At 37.2% G+C, this 15874-nt stretch overlaps 1 protein-coding gene across 2 annotated transcripts in view; it reads right to left on the bottom strand.

Moving 5' to 3' along the window:
* The window catches only part of LOC140135573 (uncharacterized), a 64845-nt gene that overhangs the window by 36656 nt on the left and 12315 nt on the right, over nt 1-15874 (bottom strand). The gene's annotated exons all lie outside the window — the stretch shown is intronic.

Here is a 15874-nt window from a genome sequence, read left to right as displayed (position 1 = left end):
ATGGCCGCGAACGGCTTGCGTGACGTAGGGGTGTGTCTGAGGCGGGGGGATAAGCCCGCCTGAGAAGTAAGAAACTTTTTGCAAAATGAAGGCCCCTATTGGTGGACCATTTTGGTAATATTATTGTGTACAATTTTAGTTCAAAAAAATCCGAAAATGGGTTAAATGAAGGCCCAAATTGAAGCCATTCGTGGATACGTTTTCACTATTAGGCCTATTGTATAAATTATTGTTTTATTTTATTTTATGGGGTTTTTTTTGGTCATGCAAGATTCTCCAAAATGTTCACCAAAAACGGGCTTCTAAAATTTAATCGGTACTGCATTTGGTTCTGATAGCCCTATTGCCAGCATTTCTGTTAACAAATTCTACACGTAATTGTATGTCTTGATGGAAGACGTGAGTTTGGAAAATGAGCTATAAACAAGCTCTAACAATCGTATGGTTTCTGCTGAACTCCATGTGCTACCGAATGTCACAACCATAAAAATACGCTCTTCCAACGTGAATTGGAGTTGAAATTGTTGAGCTGCACCCACGATTTCTAGTAAATGAGGTTGTTATGTCAGTGCTTAGTTGTGACTTTCAAAAACTCAAGGAGATATTCTATTATGCAATCATTTCTACCACTTCGAATACCCCATTGTTTAAAACATGGAAGTAAGAGACATGGAAGCTGGTCAAATACTACATCAAAGTGAGTATCATACTTGCCGCGATACTGAAGAAAAGAAGTACAGGTGGAAGGGGAACAATTGAGTCAACGCATGCCCTCGTTTCATCTTTTATGTTTCGGGAGCTCTATTGTTCAGAAACGAAAACGCAAGGGATTAAGTAGGATGGTGTGTAAGTTGACTTCATTGTTACGTTTGGGGCATCATGCTTCTTATTTGAAGAGGTAATAATAGGTGCTGTCAATCACACTTATGTCTGTCAATAAAGGTTGGATAAGTCAATTATATGCAACACTGGCGTCTCAAGTGGGGAATCATACTCATGTCAGTCATTTAACTAGGCAGGATAGGCCTACATCAGGTCCAATCGCAAATTTGGTGTCATTATGGTCCATATTACTATGACATTAAAAAAAAAAAGGACCCCTGCCTCTTCTCCTCTCGCTTTCTTCTCTTTCTAGTCTGTCTGTTTATCCCCCTCCCCAACTCTTACCTGTGCCATCTTTTGAATTATGTGGACATCTGAATTATATTGGATGTTGTATTTCCGTTACCCTTCTCCCCCTCCCCTCCCCTCTCCTCTCCTCTCCTCGCCTCCCCTCCCCTCGCCTCTCCTCTTCTCTCCTCTCCTCGCCTCTCCTCTCCTCTCCTCTCCCTCTCCTCCTCTCCTCTCCTCTCCTCTCCTCTCCTCTCCTCCCCTCCCCTCCCTCTTCTCCTCTCCTCTCCTCTCCTCTTCTCTCCTCTCCTCTCCTCTCCTCTCCTCTCCTCTCCTCCTCCTCCAATCCCCTCCCTCCCCTGCCCTCCCTCCCTCCCCTCCACCAGATCATCTTCGCGTCTCATCATCCCCACTCTGTCAAATAATATACATTTAAAATAGATTTGAGTCTGGCAATTTTGCCTGAAGCAATTATCAGATTACCAATTCCAATGAAAGAAATCCTATTAGTTCACTTCAACGCACTTCTCTGGTGTTGCATATTACAAAGTTTTTAGGTGTATTTGGGACGAAAATAATTCCCCATTTAATCGCTACATAATCATAATATGACCGATTTGTGCGCGATTGCACGAAGAAGTATACGTAATTCTTGGCAACACTGATTACTATTGATTAATTTATATATATTAATCATGTTAATGTATATTTCTACGCTGGGCTATTTTCACGAGCTACTCCCGCTTAGGCTGGAGCACCTATACACCCAACGCAAGTCAATTGAAGCCGTACAATTTATCGCGAATTTACGACCGTAAAATTTAGACACTTTTGTCTAGATTAGCATCAACCCTCTCATCTCACGTTTTTCATGTCAGAAATTAACATAACTCCCGAAACCGAAACAGAAGTTATCTTCGTTCAACTTTTCTGTAGTCAACAAAAGACTAGAATAAAAGGATTGTTCACACGTACCATGCTAACACTTCAAAATAACAATGAGATCCGAAACCGAAGCCGGAAACCGAAACAGAAACAGAAAAGATGAAAGGACGGATGGTCAACGTGTACCATGCATGTCTAAAATCAAAGTTCCCGCTTAAAAATCAATAGCAGTACGAGGTTGTGTACTAAGTCCTGACAATCGGCTGTGTTATATTACCGCAGTACATGAACACAAAAAGATTTTATAAAATCCCTACGTAATGATCAAAATGCTATCATTTTAATTTATATAATTTTATTAAAGGTATGTCATTATGTGAAAACCTACCGATTAAATGTATATATATGCTAGACTCTCAGATAGCAGTTTTAAAACAGAAAATGAAATGAAATACAATTTATTTTACGCATAATGTAAAAATAATACCCGACTCTGGAACATTCTGGTCAACAGCAATTTCGGGCAGCCCCGGCGACACAAATAGATGCGGGATTCATTTTATAATATAACGCATGTGCGCATATCAATTTTTACGGCTAATTAGCGGTTTAGAAGTAAATGCATGATTTCCAATATTTTGAAGTTTAAGAATATCTGTAAGTAAAGGGTAGAAATCGATACTTTGATTGGATTTCTGTAATTATGGAATACAAATCTAACATCCCTGTCACTTTTTTCCGAATATAAACAACATACTTGAAACCAGACAGTCTGCCGCCTGGACAACCAATTCTTTAGAAATGCTTAGTCGCGCTAAAAGTCGATCGATACATGTCAAAATCAGCACAATTCAGAGATACACCTTTTTGCTATGAAATTAATTTTCTCGGTCAAATATAAAGCAATATTTTCTTTTCTTCAGTAATGTAAGTTAAAAACATAGTGATTGGATAGACATTTTTTTAAATCCTGGTGTTAAAATTAAGCATCAAATTGTGTCTTTTAGTGTGATATTTTTGATTTTTATAGGCCTTGAATTCGCCTGCGAGCTTTTTACGGAATTCATGTTTTAGCGTCTCAAACTAACATAGTTTGCTAAAGAAAGATATTTCCCACCTCTGTAAAGCACATCGTGTGGGTCTATATGTTATAGTTTTGTCAGAATTTCCGTTTTGTTTTACCCTTTTTCCATTCATGGTCCGAAAATGTCAAACTAAGTAAAAGTAGGCAATGGTGAGTACTTTTATCTCGAGAGCAACCAGCTGAAATAGTCGATATTTCCTTTGTTGTTATCCAGGTCAATTTTTCATTGAAAGCAAATTGCCCGACCAGCGATTAAATCCCCAATTGGGTGTTCTGGTTAAACATGATCAGTAGGAGCGCTATAGGTCTGGGAATTTCTTTGCTATATTGAAGTTCTGGCAACACTATAGCCATGCCGGTATTCCTATTAAACCCAGGGATATCGATCCACAATGCTAGTACTAGCCTTTAGATTTCACGTGTTGATTTAGAAATTTTTTCAGCCGACAGTGAAAGATGGTGAAATCAAAACGGAAATTCTGACAAAACTATGATATATAGCTCACGGTGATGTGCTTTAGAAAGTTGGGGAAAATCCTTCATTAGCGAACTATATTACTTTGAAAAGCTAAAAGGTTGATCAAGAAAAAGCTCGCGGGCCGAGCTGAAGCCTATAAAAATCGAATATCTTACACTAAATGACTGAATTTCAGGCCTAAGTTTAACACCAGGATTTAAAAAAAAAATCAGTATCAAGCATTATAGTTTTTCCAGCCATTTACTGAAAAAATGAAAATTATTGCTTTTCATTTGGCTGAGAAAAAAAATTTTACACTGAAAAGGTGTAACTCAAAATTTTGCTCATTTCAACACCAATTTCGATCGTTTGTATTGCCTCATTAAATGACTGAGTGAGCCTTGCAGAACAAAAGAATCGGTTGTGCAGGTAGCTGACTGCAGAGAAGATGTCAGGAAGAGGAGGGTTAACAGAATTATACAATTGAGATAATCCCATAGGTAATCCTGTCGCATCTATTCATAGTCCTTTATTCTGAAGTAGTTGGACATCCACTTATAGTAACCTTTGATGTGATGTGTGAGACCGCTCACGGTTGACCGATTTGCACTTCAGAATGGGAAATATTGCCAATGTTTCTATAAAGATTTTGTCGAAAAGTTATGAAAACCGTGTATGAAGGATCTACTGTTGGATGGGATACCACATGTGGATAATACAAGAAAGAAATCGAGTATTGTAAAATTTCCCCACAATCCGCACTTTTTTGTAAACATATAAATTTTTATAGAAGATTTTTTTAGGATATTGTTAAAGAATTGATGATTGTTGATCATTTCTATTTAATTTTTTTTATGTATTTCCCTGTCATTTCCTGTAAACCTAATAAAGATATTCTGATAATTGAAAACATCCTCTATCATAAATAATAGAGGCTGAAAGTAACAAGAAGCGACGAAAATTATAATTTGCCATGGAACTTCAGTCATATTTTATCTGAAAAATTACTGCATGACAGGGCCTGCATGTATGGTACGCATGGCATGATGACATTCAAGCACTGACCTATCCCTAAAACTAGTTAGCTGCAACTTGTGTATCACATCCGTCCCGGGGTCAAACCCCATTGTGGTATTCTATTGTTTAGCGGCTATAGAGGGTAATGCATCATTTACTTTGAATGAGCGGTCTCACACATATTTTGTCTGAGGATGGCTGGATCAACCTCCTCTTCCTAAAGGCCGGCATACACGAGGCAATTTTCCAAGCAATTGCCTGTTGCACACACCTTGCAAAAAGATTGCTCCGTGTATTTTGGATTTGCAAGGAATTAATCCCCCAAGCATCAGGCAAATTAATCCCCCGAGCAACAGGCAAACAAGTAGAGACATGCTCTACTTTCAAGGTTGTTTCATGCAACCTAACCTCCTTCAGCCAATCAGCTGAATGAACACCGGCTGGTCACTGCATTCATTTGGGGAATGTGTAGTGACCATCTTGATTCACCATCCACAACATGATAAATGTGTGTACATGCTACATTATAATGCACTTGTAGGCCTATGTTGTTGTTGGTGGTGGTGTTTAGCCCTTTTGATCTTAGTTTGCTTTAGCCTTTTCTTTATGGAAAATTGTATATATATACAGGAGAGGATGGCAATCTTTTGCTTTCAGGACAACACATGAGCCATTTGGATATGATTACGAAAATCATTAGCCACTACTTATGTTTTGAGTATATCCCCAAACCTATGGTTGCAAGGAATTGCAAGGCCACCCATTGCTTCGTGTATTTTGGTCATTTGCTTAGCTTCATGGTCAGTGAGCACATAATCTCACCCACTAAGTAATGGGCCTTGCAATTGAAATTTCCTCGTGTATGCCCACCTTTACATCTTCTCTGTTGAAACATAATCAAGAAAAACACCATTTTTGCTCATAATAATAAACCTGTAAATAAACGAACTGGCAATAAAGGCGGCAGGTCTGATCCACATCAAAGACACGCTGACTACATTCCCTCATTTCAAATATATAGTTTTGGTTTCTCTTTTGTTCAGAAACCAAAAATCAAGGGATTAAAAAGTAGAGCTGATCTGATCTGCAATCATAACACTATTATGCTGGGAGGACACAGTATAGGGTATATAACCAGAAGTATACAATAGCCTATTGTGCTAACATAATTATTATCATGATTGATATCGGAAATCTATCCCGCGGACGACAGTTGATGCTCTCTGTCGAAGGTAGATTCATATTACACTCACGAGTTCTAGGCCTAGAAATCATATACATGCGCGTAGAGAAGGAAGGATGGGGTGGGGTGGGGAAATTTGTTTGTTTGTATGAAACATAAACGATGCATGGAGATGATTTGATTATGAATTAGTTTATTATCCCCGGGAAGCACAACCCATACCTCTTTAAGAGGGGGCTCCCCTCCCTATATAACCACCTCTTTCCTAAATTATCCCTTTCCCCCTCCTCCTCCCCTACATTCGATATCTTCATCTCGAACTCTCCTCCCCCTTCTCTTTCACTTCGAATGCTCTCTCTCATATGTTTCTCTCTCTCCCGGCCCATATCCCCCTTGCCCTCCAACCCCCCCCCCGCACACACCCCAATCTTCTCCCCTCTATCTTCTACTTTTTGCAGTAAAAATTGCTTCAGTAAAAGTCATTAGGTTATTAGAGGTCATATAATGGCCTTCCATCGATTCTGGTACATGGGATTAAGGACATGAATCGATTTTGTTTATAGCACCTATACAATTACAGTAGTGGCCCCTTTTGTAATGTCGAATGCAAGTATTTCGATGGTCTATATATTTTCACAGTGAAATCAGCTTAGGCTATTTCGTAGTCTCAAGCCAATGCTTTCAAACTAAATCAATGCTTTCAAATGTAGACTGTTTTGTTCGACTTCTCTGCTCGTGAATATTGCACTGCGAAATTTAAACATTTCGTTTGTATACTTAGATCAGGTAACTCGAAAATCCTGTAATTTTATTCGTCACACCACTTATAAGAAACTGAAACCAAAACCGAAACTACCTGTCACAAATGTTTAGTTTTAAACAAAAGGTAGAAACAAAGAGTTCGATATCTTGTGATTCAAGTGGTTAGGCAGGACAATAGGAAACCACGTGACCAAAACCAAAACCAAAACTAAACTATATATTTGAAATGAGGCATTGTTAGCACAATAGCGTGATACGTACCCTCTATAGAATGTTACGTAAATAATTCAATAGGTGTTGGATCGACCAGCTTCCATGTCTCTTACTTCCATGTTTAAAACTACCTAGCATAAGATCACCCTCCAACTGGTCCATGGTTCAACTCTATCCAGTCTGTTTGTATGATTATATTAGGCTGGCGTACACTGGTATGTAATGTGTTGTTTCTACTGTTCACCCTTGACTGCTCATATCCATAGGTACCAGACTTGGAGTTCTGTTTATCAGGGACAGTCTGTGTAGCTCAGTGGTACAATGGTAGAGCGCTCGCCCGACAAGCGAGAGGTCTGGGGTTCAAGTTCCCGCACAGGCAGGTATGTCCGGAGTTTTTTCTCTGGTATATCTGCCTATGAATGTAATGTTTCCATTTGTAAATTCATGTTTAAATGTGCTAGTGTGCGATGCGTAATTCTTCTTTCCCTGTACAGCCTGTCTCAAAAAAAATTGTGCAAGTGAAAAGCGCCCTCTTTGGCAATTGGAAAATACCGTTGTGACATGATGCTTACATCAACGTCACGGGCGCAGTCTTAGCTCTCACATGCCGTTTGTTCTGTTCAATTTGCTTGTTCCAATTTCGAGATATGTTTATTTAACAACGAAAGGGTAAAATCACAATTGTGCCACTTTAATAGGGAAGAGAGCAGTACATGTAATTCAATGATAGGTGATGTTGATGCGTCTAATGCACTCCCCCTTTCGGGGCGCATGCATTAGACGTATCAACATCAGCGCGCGTACATTATTTTTTCTAATATCTCTTCCATCGAGTAATACGCGTTCATTAACCTATAACATGTATAAGTGCGCAATATTTGTTTGTCTTTTAACATGTCTGAAGTGACTAAGGGAACAGTATTTACCATGATAAAATCATTGACATGCACATGTATTTGATTTTTTTTGACAGCAGAATGTGAAACATTAATTTATCTTTTGTTTAAGTTGAAAAGAGAATCATCTTTCCTGCAAAATAAAACAGTAAAAACAGTCCAAAAAATTTGCATTGTGTAATTGATGCATTCTTTTGATTTCACGAAGGAACTCTTGATAAACTTGATGCTATCACTGTTACACGTAAAGCCCTCTTCCCTAGTAAAAGTGGCACAATTGTGATTTTACCCTTTCGCCTTTACTAAATATATCTCGAGATTAAAACAAGCAAATTGAACAGAACAAACGGCATTTGAGAGCTAAGACTACGCCCTTGACATTGATATAAGCATCATGTCACAACGGTATTTTCTAATTGCCAGAGAGGGCGCTTTTCACTTGCACAATTTTTTTTGAGACAGGCTGTATATTGATATATTAAGAATAACGAAAGCATCATTAATTTGATCTCGTGCGCTAGTTGTAATGTTTGAATGTTTCCATGTTGCAGTGTATGATGCGTAAGCCTCTTCCTCTGCTTCTATCCAGTCACTTTAGTAACACTTAGACAAAAGTGGCCCAAACAGTTTTAAGACTAGGTTACATAAGTGGCCAAATCTTAACTTGTCAACCATCGAATTTATTGGAACAAATCAAAAGCTTATCTGATAGCTAAAGAAATGATCTTGATAGGCATATAAATATCATACCAAAAATAAGCGGTATACTTGTGTCATTCTATTATCAAAATTGTACAAATTTTATTGTTACACCCTGTATACGTCTTTCATACGTTTTTTTTTTTATACGATTCTTGTTTTATCCTTAAACATATAGTCATGGAATAATTGATAGGAAGAGGCACTCCCTAATTAGCATGAGGCCGCATTCTTATTTAAATTAGCCATTGTGTTATAAATTCATATTCATGTTTACCAGTAGCACCAGGCGGCTGACACTGAAAAATTTGCATGGAAAAATGACCCGTCTCCTCCGCAGCCAATTTGGTTCCGCTCCATCGAAATCAAGCCGGTCACGGAGGAGACTACCCTCCTTTGTGTTTGTTCATTTGTGTATGGAGAGCCCTTTTTGGAGTCCGGAATGACTTAGGCTACGCTCTCAGCTAGAGTCCGACGCTGCATTGCACTAGAAATACCTTTTCTGTGAAATCGCTATAGAGCCAACCGGGAGCACGTATTCGTTTTGAAAATATAGCATTAAAATTAGTATCACCCTTGTGGCCACCGTGCAGTGGAAAACCTTAATTCTTTCATTAAAAGGATATGAAAATTAAAAAAAACACGGATCTACTTGTGCACCAATAAAATTGGCACAGCAATTTGTCTCAAATATGAATGAATTTTAAGAAACATACGGGGTATGATGAACATTGACCTGACGCCATGATAGTAGGATCTATTAGTCGTTTTATATACAATGTATATACCGTATTGTCATAATACCAATATTTGTCATTATATAATGAGTAATATCTAGCAACGTAAATGTGCAGTTCATATGCACAAACGAATACTGATCTTTATGATATTCAGGTTTTTGTACATCACATATAACATGTCACATAGGAGGTCATACGTGTTAACCTTCTTCTATTGTATTTGTTCATCTGTGTATGGAGAGGATTAGCGCCATTAAACGCCATTAAAACGCCATCAGTATTAGGGCGTAGTTCAGTGAACTCACCGGATTGCTATTCCAAGTACTTTGATAATACAGATAATATGTATTAATGGGTCGAGGCGATTGCATTGAAAAACCTAATAAATTATTCATAACAGTTACGTAATCAATCGATAGTGCGGACACTTTTTATTTGCAAACCACCAAAATTCGTGATCTTTTAGCGTTGGAAAAGAAACCACGTGAATAGAGTGCCCTCTCAAGAATATCAACTCTCTGGTAGCACTTTACACCACCAGGTAGGGTAAGCCATGAATAATTTAGTGTTGTAAAGTCACATAAGGGTCAGTCCATGTCGAAACAGATTGAGTGTACACCCACCCTCTTGGATTTTGCTCTCCTTTGGCTCAGGGGTACCTTTCATGGATCCCTAGGTGAGGTCACAAGAAAAAATTCAAATTCCATTTCGTTTGCGAATGGCGGGCAATCAAAGTTTGGCGACCTCGACCAAAATTGTGAATTTAAGGGGTCCAAATGACAAAGTGCTCTCTTTGAGGGGCACTTTCTTCTTAATTGAATCAGTTGTGATCCTCTTTTTGAATGTGGTCACTCACTGGCTGTGTTTGAAATACCTAATGCCAAAAAAGATAGATTTCGGAATTTCGTTGGGATTTCAGAGGGGGTCAAAATCAGCACTTCGTACTGTTCAATCAAATTATCTTGATTTTGAAGGACCCATGATAATGTCACAGTGCACTTATAGGTCCTAATTATGTTCAGAATGGATTAACCATATGCCAATGTCTATGAGCAATTAAAAAGGAGAAATTTCTAGACCCCTACAGAATTTTAGGCCACCCCTAAAGTGGTTCAGCCACAAATGGCACTTAAAGTCGGCAAATTTTGACCCCTAATAACTTTAGGTGTACACCAGATATGAATTTCTAGTCTTTTGCATCTGAAAGAATGTAGTTTAATGTTACTAGGAACATAAGATTTGTTTTATATTTTTTGTGTTTTAGTATTAAGTTGACGCTTTCAAAAATAGTAATTTTTGCCTAACATACCATGCATACAGGATACGGTACAAAATGCCAATTTTAGTATGATATTTTTTTATATTTTTGATCACTTTATAGCCATTTGTATTATTTATCCTGATATTTCAAGTTGCTCTTGAGTCAAGTAATAAGAAAAAACTACTTTCTAATCCTCTGTATGGATTTTTAAGAGAGTCAAAAATGCACTTCCTGGCAACAATGCACATGCAAAGTACAGGATATGGGGGTAAAATTTTCAGAATGCTCCCAATTATGGCAAGTAATATATCAAATTACTCGTATGGTCATGAGGATTCCAAAATGTATAGTTTGTTATGTGTCAGACCTTTCAGGAGGGCGCTATGACGAAAAATGTTCATAGGTCAACGACCTTTTGAAAGTATCAAAACACAAAAAATACAAAACAAATCTTATGTTCCTAGTAACATTAGACTACATTCTTTCAGATGCAAAAGACTAGAAATTCATATCTGGTGTACACCTAAAGTTATTAGGTGTCAAAATTTGCCGATTTTAAGCGCCATTTGTGGCTGAACCACTTTAGGGGGCCTAAAATTCTGTAGGGGTCTAGAAATGTCTCTTTTTTTGAATTGCTCATAGACATTGGCACATGGTTAATCCATTCTGAACATAATTAGGACCTATAAGTGCACAGTAGCATTATCATGGGTCCTTCAAAATCAAAGATAATTTGATTGAACAGTATGAAGTGCTGATTTTGACCCCCTCTGAAATCCCAACGAAATTCCGAAATCAATCTTTTTGGCATGCGCATTTCAGACACAGCCAGTGAGTGACCACATTCAAAAAGAGGGTCACAACTGATTTAATTAAGAAGAAAATGCCTCTCAAAGAGAGCGCTTTGTCATTTGGACACCTTAAATTCCCAATTTTGGTCAAGGTCGCCAAACTTAGATGGCCCGCCATTCGGAAACGAAATTGAATTTGAAATTTTTTCTTGTGACCTCACCTAGGGGTCCATGAAAGGTACCCCTGAGCCAAAGGAGAGCATAATCCAAGAGGGTGGGTGTACACTCAGTCTGTTTTAACATGGACTGACCCATAAGCTTCATTCTTTCCAGTCTTGAACAAAATAGTAGGCGGAGGCGGGAATCGATCTCGGTACCTCTCGGTTGAAAGGCACAGCGTACGACCACTACGCCAAGTAACTATCTGCTGTGAGACGTGTGATTTTAATCCTTGATATTGCTCAATGGAATAAATCGTGAAATTAAATCAATAATAAAAGAAGCAGAGTTTTATTTTGGGCTCAAATTGGAGACAGCTCTACTAGAGAAAAGGGAAAATATTTGTCTTTGCTCTAAAGAAAATATTTAAGTTAGAAAATAATCAAATAAATTTAAATAAATATTTTGAAACAGAATGTTATGCCTCTATTGGAAAAAATATATTACAATAACTTGTGTGTAAGTACTATGATTTATTATTTATTTATTATTTTATTTATTTATTATTTAATCACTAACATTTATACTCACTTCATCACTCACTCACTTCAAATTAATCTCATTCTGATGACAAAACAACCCAATTAATTATATCATGAACAATATTATTTAAATTATTAAAATTTTGTAAATTTGACCAAATATTTTTTATAATTGTCCCAGAAAGATTAATTTGATTGTAGGTGCATGCAGTAGAAAATAGTCTAAAGACAATATATGCAAAGTTTAAGGCCTTTTATGGTGGGTATACTTTTGGAGCTACATTTTATTTCAGGTCGAAATATGGTGAAAAAATGAAATGTGTAAAAAACGCGTTTGAAAATTAAAAAAAACGTTGTTTTTAAATTTTTTTATCCGATTTGCATAACTTTTGAAAGTTTGTTTAATGTATTATCAAAAGTGCATTATGTTAATGTGTCTAATAATGAAAAACACATTGATATAATGATGATTTTTTGATTTCTCTTGACACCTGTCTCACTTTAATTTCAAAATGGCAATTTATTGCTCGCATTTATTTCAGAAAAATTAATTCATCCACCAATGCCAAGAAATCTACCGTCACCACTGTCTATTTTACCATAATGACAGATTCAGTAATCATCCATCTTACAAAATAATATTGTGTGAAATAATATATGGTCAGTAAATCAATCAACCAATCAACTCCCTCCTCTCAATTACTCTTGCATTCATTCATTTACCTGTTATACCTTCACACTTTATTCCAACAATCAATCATCAATCAATCAATCAATCAATTCATCAATCAATTAACCCATACATCAACATATCAAGCAGTCAATATGTCAGTCATTTAGTCTCACGTCATCACAAGTCATAAAATTAAAATTGATCGACAACTTGATTGGTCGATCAGTTCATTGTTTCATTGTTTGATGGTTTGATAAGTCTATTGATCGAAATTGACAATTATATAATTATTAATATTGTTATTGTTTGATTGATTGATAACTTGAAGAATTGATGTATCAATTAATTCGTTGAGCCGTTGCAAGTGAGTACGTGAAATGTTTAAGAGCTGAGTTACTTCAAAAGGCCTAAATTAAATAAATAAATAAACAATCAAATAAATAAATAAATAAATGAATAAATAAATAAATATATAAATAAATAAATAAATAAATAAATAAATAAATAAATAAATTAATTAATTAATTAATTAATTAATTAATTAATTAATTAATTAATTAATTAATTTATTTATTTATTTATTTATTTATTAATTAATTTATTAAGTAATTAATTCATACATTCATTCATTAATTAACTAATTAATTATTAGATGAATAAATAAAAGTTGTGCAAGAAAAATCAATGCAATAGATGTCCCATTTCGTTTACGGCTATCTATCTGTATATTTGTTTTGTTTTCATAAAATTGCTGTAGGCCTATTTCTCTTTGAAATCATTAGGGGCTGTGCAATAGTTATGATCCCTGGGGAGGGTAAAATTGGGGGGCAAGAATTTTTGGCGAGCCGCAAGGGGGACAAGCAATTTTTGGCCAGCCGAGAAGGGGAAAGCGATTTTGGCACACATCCATGGGGTGCGTTTTAAATAAAACGCTGTAAAAAGGCTTCGAAAAACAGTACGGAAACGCTTTAATATGCAAATTTTCGCACCATAACAAGCCATACCGCATGATACCCGCAAATCATTGGCATGTGCAAGAGGGGGGGCTAAGAATTTTGGCGGACCGAGAGGGGGTGCAAGCGATTTTTGGCAGGCTGAGGGGGGGGGCGATATTTGGCGGGCCATTCGGAAATTTTTCCCCCCCCCCCCGGTAACGTACTGTTATAAGCCTTTTTAGAGCATTTTATTTAATAGGCGTAGGCCTACCATGAATAGGGCCTATGTGCAAAAAAACCCCCCCCCCCCCCCCCCCGGCTCAGAATTATTACACAGCCCTTGATAATCACCGGGGATAATCTCCAAAATCATTCAATCATTCTTTTGATACACCTAAACTCTTCTAGTAGGCCATAGATTTTAAATACTATGAGTAGGCCTATACGTATTCAGCAAGTGACATGTAGGCCTACAAGTCAACGCACTGAATGGTCTATTGTTCTATTGTGTCCGATTTGAGCGCTGACATATTGGAACATGATGCCAATCAATATTCATGAGAGTGTACATTCAACGTCCAATTCTCGAAATTGTATGACTTGTGCTTGGCAGGTGTAAAATACGTCTGACTGGGCGTTTTAAATACGTAACGCATAAAGGAATTGGCATCATCGAATGGCTGCCTATAGTGCTGTTAGTGTTAGGCCTATGTGGGTGTGTGTGTGGGGGGGTGTGTATGGGCGGGGGGCTGTGTTTAGTTTCTATAATAATTATTATAAGGCCTACATTTATTTGTCATTCATTTCTTTTCCTTTCTCTGCCACTGATTATGACATTCTCCTTCTTAAAATAAAATAAAATAAAATCTCAATTTGTAAAACAACTTTTATATAGGCCTATACCGGTATACTTAGGCCTATTATATGTTACATGTATACGTAGCTCCCGGGACGTAGCTATTTAATACCATTATAGACATGGCAGCCATGATGTGTAATCATTCAGCAGGCGCATTCAATTTATTTAAATGAAGCACCTAATGTCAGTGGGGTGACAACGAACTATGCATTAGCGGCTAATGTGTGCCTTTCGTGCTTACGGCTACTCAATCACACCCTTGGGTTTATGTATAACAATAGGTACTTTTCATTCCAGTAAGCGCTTTCACGCGACTTGCATTTGATCACTTATTGACAGTAGCCTGCTAGGTAAAGCGTTAATATACTGTCGGGTCAGCTTACCGATTTAATGGTGGAAGCCCTTTGTCCCAAACAAAAGGTACCTTTCGATGAATAGCTTGTCAGATTTCAAATCGGCACAAGGTTTCAATGCGTTACGTAATCTATTTCCTCTCCTTTCTATATCTAACCTCCTTGCTACAAGTGCTATAAACGCCGTGCATCAGTGTGTCACTTCATTAATCATACTAACCGCAGAGAGTTGATATTCTTGAGAGGGCACTCTATTCACGTGGTTTCTTTTCCAACGCTAAAAGATCACGAATTTTGGTGGTTTGCAAATAAAAAGTGTCCGCACTATCGATTGATTACGTAACTGTTATGAATAATTTATTAGGTTTTTCAATGCAATCGCCTCGACCCATTAATACATATTATCTGTATTATCAAAGTACTTGGAATAGCAATCCGGTGAGTTCACTGAACTACGCCCTAATACTGATGGCGTTTTAATGGCGTTTAATGGCGCTAATCCTCTCCATACACAGATGAACAAATACAATAGAAGAAGGTTAACACGTATGACCTCCTATGTGACATGTTATATGTGATGTACAAAAACCTGAATATCATAAAGATCAGTATTCGTTTGTGCATATGAACTGCACATTTACGTTGCTAGATATTACTCATTATATATAATGACAAATATTGGTATTATGACAATACGGTATATACATTGTATATAAAACGACTAATAGATCCTACTATCATGGCGTCAGGTCAATGTTCATCATACCCCGTATGTTTCTTAAAATTCATTCATATTTGAGACAAATTGCTGTGCCAATTTTATTGGTGCACAAGTAGATCCGTGTTTTTTTAATTTTCATTTCCTTTTAATGAAAGAATTAAGGTTTTCCACTGCACGGTGGCCACAAGGGTGATACTAATTTTAATGCTATATTTTCAAAACGAATACGTGCTCCCGGTTGGCTCTATAGCGATTTCACAGAAAAGGTATTTCTAGTGCAATGCAGCGTCGGAGTCTAGCTGAGAGCGTAGCCTAAGTCATTCCGGACTCAAAAAAGGGCTCTCCATACACAAATGAACAAACACAAAGGAGGGTAGTCTCCTCCGTGACCGGCTTGATTTCGATGGAGCGGAACCAAATTGGCTGCGGAGGAGACGGGTCATTTTTCCATGCAAATTTTTCAGTGTCAGCCGCCTGCTAACCGGCTCACACGCTGTAGTGTATAAATCAAAATTCAAAACACTCGGGTGATTA

The sequence above is a fragment of the Amphiura filiformis genome, chromosome 16 (assembly GCF_039555335.1).
Source record: "Amphiura filiformis chromosome 16, Afil_fr2py, whole genome shotgun sequence".
Lineage (NCBI taxonomy): Eukaryota > Metazoa > Echinodermata > Ophiuroidea > Amphilepidida > Amphiuridae > Amphiura > Amphiura filiformis.
Note: the sequence above shows the minus strand (reverse complement) of the source record. Positions and strands in the feature narration are given on the sequence as shown.